The sequence below is a fragment of the Triticum dicoccoides genome, chromosome 3B (assembly GCF_002162155.2).
Source record: "Triticum dicoccoides isolate Atlit2015 ecotype Zavitan chromosome 3B, WEW_v2.0, whole genome shotgun sequence".
Classification (NCBI taxonomy): Eukaryota; Viridiplantae; Streptophyta; class Magnoliopsida; order Poales; family Poaceae; genus Triticum; species Triticum dicoccoides.
In genome coordinates, this window is record NC_041385.1 from 336065827 (window position 1) to 336071040 (window position 5214).

The window sequence follows — 5214 nt, forward strand, 5'->3', positions numbered from 1 at the left end:
ATATGCACGGTTACGACAATGTAAAACAGATTCTTGTGGAACGACTAGCTTATAGAGAAGGCTCTTGTGCACAAAAAAGGGTGCCCTTAGGTGGGTATGCATGGTTCCAACAATGTAAAATGAAGGTTCATGTGCAATGACCAACTTATAGAGAAGGCTCTCGTACACAAAAAAAGGGTGCCCTCAAGTGGGTATGCATGGTTCCGACAATGTAAAAAAAGTTTCTTGTGTAAGTGTTGTGGTGATTCTATATCTAGCTATCCATCGCTCCATCCCTCTCTAGTTCTTTAACATCTGATTTAATACCCACGCATCATAAAAACTTAAATGGGGGTCGAATGGTGTCGGTGGGTGCAACATCCTCCTTATAGTGATGTCGGTGGGTGCAACGCCCACTTGAAAGAAAGGGTGTGGTGGTTATGTGTAATCTAATGACGCGATGACACATTGCGAATGGTTTATCGAATCAATTGGAAAATCACAAGGCATTACAATGTACAACTAAAAAATTTGTGCAACAACCATCTTATATAGAAGGCTCTTGTGCAAAAAAGGGTGCCTCAAAACGGCCTCAAATTCATGGGCAGGCGGACCGGTCACTGATAAGTCCAAAAACAACTGACTCATCTGAGCGCCACAAATCTACCCAAAACGCCCGGGCTGACCGGATATGGGGCGACCAGTCACTAGCAGACATGGCATTACAACACAACATCATCATCCGAAAAGCTTGCATGATGTGGAAGGGTGCGAGAAGGTGCAATGTCATTGGTATAAGAATGATTCACGTTCACATGCAAGAGGGTGCCCTGCGAATGGTTCCGACAAATGTAAAATGGAGATTCTTGTGTAAGGTGAGCAGTCATGCTATATGTAGCTATCTATAGCTCTCTCTCTCTATCTCTCTCTCTCTCTCTCTCTCTCTCTCTCTCTAGTTCTTTAACATCTCATTGATGCGCACGCGTCTCTAAAAAAACTTACACAGGGCGTGTATGGAGTCGGTGCGTGCAATGATCACCTTACAAAGAATGTACTCATGTAAAAAAAGGGTGCCCTTGGGTGGATATATATGCACAGTTACGACAATGTAAAATGGAGGTTCTTGTGCAATGATCAACTTATAGAGAAGGCTCCCGTGCACAAAAAAGGGTGCCCTCAAGTGAGTGTGCATGGTTCCAACAATGTAAAACGGAGGTTCTTATGCAACGACCAACTTATAGAGAAGGCTCTTGTGCACAGAAAAAGGGTGCCCGCAGGTGGGTATGCATGGTTCCAACAATGTAAAACAAAGGTTCTTGTGTAAGCGTTGAGGTGATACTATATCTAGTTATCTGTCGCTCCATCCCTCTTTTATCCTTTAACATCTGATTTAATGCCCACGCATCATAAAAAACTTACATAGGGGTCGAATGGTGTTGGTGGGTGCAACCTCCGCCTTATAGTGATGACGGTGGGTGCAACATTCACTTTTAAAAATGTGTTTTGGTTATGTCTAATCTAACGACGCGATGACACATTATGAATGGGTTATGGAATCAATTGAAAAAATACATTACAATGTAAAACTGAGGTTCTTGTGCAAGGACTAACTTATATACTCCCTCCTTCCATTTATATAGGGCATAATGCGTTAACTTTGACCAAATGTTAAAGCAATAATATATGGCATGCAAGTTACACAAAGCATATCGGCAAATTCGTATGTGAAAGCAACTTTTAATGATATAATTTACGCATTATACATCTCATGTACTATTAATTTTATGAATAGTCAAAGGCGGTCTTGAAAAACACGTTAGGCCCTATATAGATGGAAGGAGGGAGTAGAAGGCTCTTGTGCACAAAAAAGGGTGCTTCAAAATGGCCTCAAACGCTCAGACGGGCGGACCAGTCACTGATAGGTCAACAAACAATCGACTCATCCGGACGGCTCAAATCAGCCCAAAACGCGATGGCTGACTGGATATGGGGCGGCCAGTCACTACCCGTGACGTGTTCGGACACATCCATGAGCGTTTGAATGCCCGGATTTGATGACCGTGGCTGTAGATGTTGTAATGCCCATCTATAGCCGTAAAGATTGAAAATGTGTAAATAAACAGTTGGATACTAACAAAGCATAAATATTATCAAGAATGGAACTTAGAAGTGTGTGTCTTTGAACAAGACAATGCTAGGGGGCTGGGAATCCTAGAGAGTCGCCGTTCTCCGTGAAGTAAATGATTTGTTAGGCCAATTCCAACGCACAACCCCAAATGAACATCTTTTTTTTCTAGATTGTGTCCGTTTGGGTTGTGCAAAGGGTTGTTCTCTCGCTGCTTCGAAGCAAGTTAACCACATCACCCAAATGACGGCCGCATTCTGTCGGGCCCTTTTGCAACAAAAAAAGAAAACTAAATTAGACTATGGCCATAGACATGCCAGCAGCCATAGTTATGCCGGCCAGAGAGCTAGCACCGGCGATGCGAGCCTACAAAATGATCACACCCCACGGTTCATGCCAACACGCTAGCCAGCAGCCCGCACACTGCCATCGCACAAAAAATAGCCATAGTTTTATGAAGTATTCACCACACCATATTTTTTTGGGACCCATCTTAAGACCAAACTAAGTTTTATGTGTGGCCATATAACTAAAAGTCAAAAAAGCGGGAGAATATTTATGGCAAGGTCCTAGTAAATACTCCTTCTGTCTTAAAATAAGTGTCTTGAGCTTAGTACAAATTTATACTAAAGATAGTACAAAGTTGAGACACTTATTTTGGGACGAGAGAGTATACAGTACTAAGCAAAACTGGTTGTCGAGACCTTAAAAATACTAGTTGTCCATATAAACGGAATAAGTCAATGCTCAACTCCCGAGAAGAACGACAGTGGCCTACTTCCTGGAATCCCGGGATCAGATATTGCCTGACGAATTCTGTCGGTGTGCTCCTTTCAACAATGCTCTATTGTAAAGATGTCCTATTGCAGGGAAGATGGATGTCGCCCGTGATCCCACTCACGAGCACGAGCAGCTATTGCCAGCACCACTCACGAACAGCTATTGCCAGCACAACCGCTCGCCAAGATGGATGTGGCCCGTGGTACATTTGCAGCAACAATGTCTCCTAAATGCAGGTCATTGTTATCCCAAACTGAATAGTACTGAGAGATAGAAATCTTGAGCAACATTGAGGATCCGTGGATGTTCATATCCGGAGCGACTTATAGCAACTTCAACACGCCGACCCATTTCGTATGTGCATGTCCGTTTCGGTTGCCGCGGACAGAAAACTCCACCCAATGCGCCGATCCAAACGGATGCACGTGCTCTTTTTGTCCGCCAAATGACCTCTTTCTGGCTCAAATTTGGGCGTCATTTGTGTCGACGCAGACAAGAAGTGGACGCGCACGACGCCCAAGTACTCCTCCCACTACCCCACTAGTTGGTGGCACATATGCCGTTCTCTTCCACCCTATCGACATCAAGCCCCCGCCCGCCCCGCCCCGTCGCCGCCGCAACCCAGTTCTGATGCCCTTGCCAGCAGTCCGCACCTACACACCTTCCCCACCCACCGCAACCTCCCACGTCGCCGTCACCACCGCCTTGTCGTCGGGCCATCGCAGCTTCCCCCCACCCTCGATGTCGCCGTGAGCACGAAGTCGCCACCCGCGGCCCCAGCCAACACCTTCGTCTGACGCCTCCAAACTTGTCTGTCGGTGCCATGCTCGTCGGACGCCGCCAGGCCAGCTACTTGGTTTAGGGGAGGCGCGCCTCTCTTCACTAGCTAGCTTCTTCGACGACACCCGCAAGCTATTCGACAGTTTGTCCCCAAGGTACAAATGGACTCCGCCGACGAGTTCTTTTTCCACAATTTGCTCTCCGACTCCGATGATTCCTCATCCGACGATGAGGAGATAGTGGTTGTTGTGTTGGTCGTCCATGACCACCTTAGTAGGCAGCAGCCGTTCTTCCGGGGCTCGATCCCAGGGCACACTCCAGCATGCAATCGCAACCAAGAGAGCGGCCATTTCCTTCTTTAGAAGCTCTACTTTGAGACACCCAGCCCGCTCTTCAAACATCACCAATTTCGGTGACATTTCCGTATCGCTAGGCATGTTTTCAACCGTATTGGGGAAGCGGTGGTTGGATACGATAAGTATTTCGAGTGCAAGGAGGACGCCCTTGAAAAGATTGGCTTCTCCTCTTATCAGAAATGCAGCTAGCCGGATGCTTGCATACGGAGTGCCCGGTGATGTGAGCGAGTCTACATGCCTAGTCTCCATGTACAAATTCTACAATGCTGTTGAAAGGATCGATAAGGTTGACTAGAGGGGGGTGAATAGGCAACTAACAATTTTTAGCTTTTCTTTAACAAATTAAACTTTGCATCAAAGTAGGTTGTCTAGATATGCAACTAGGTGAGCAACCTATATGATGAAACAACAATAAACACACAAGCAAGGAAAGGATAGAACACAATATATCTTGCATAAGTAAAGGTAAGAGATAACCAAGAGTGGAACCGATGGAGACGAGGATGTGTTGCCGAAGTTCCTTCCCTTTGAGGGGAAGTACGTCTCCGTTGGAGCAGTGTGGAGGCACAATGCTCCCCAAGAAGCCACTAGGGCCACCGTATTCTCCTCACGCCCTCACACAATGCGAGATGTCATGATTCCACTATTGGTGCCCTTGGAGGCGGCGACCGAACCTTTACAAACAAGATTGGGGCAATCTCCACAACTTAATTGGAGGCTCCCAACGACACCACGAAGCTTCACCACAATGGACTATGGCTCCGCGTGACCTCAACCGTCTAGGGTGCTCAAACACCCTTGAGTAACAAGATCCGCAAGGGATTAGTGGGGAGAATCAAATTTCTCTTGGTGGAAGTGTAGATCGAGGCCTTCTCAAGCAATCCCTAAAGAATCAACAAGTTTGATTGGCTAGGGAGAGAGATCGGGCGAAAATGGAGCTTAAAGCATCAATGGATCTTGGGGATGGAAGAGGTAGTCAACTCGGAGAAGAAGACACCCATTTTATTGTGGAAGAATAAATCCAACCGTTATCCACCAACTCAGCCCGCGACGTGTGGTACAACCGCACCAAACAAGCGGTACAACCGCACGGGCCTGCTGTCAGGACCCCGATCCTAAGTCACACTGATCTAGCATGTAACACATCATATCACTTTGCGGCCTCACGCACGGTATTACCATGGGTGCCACCTT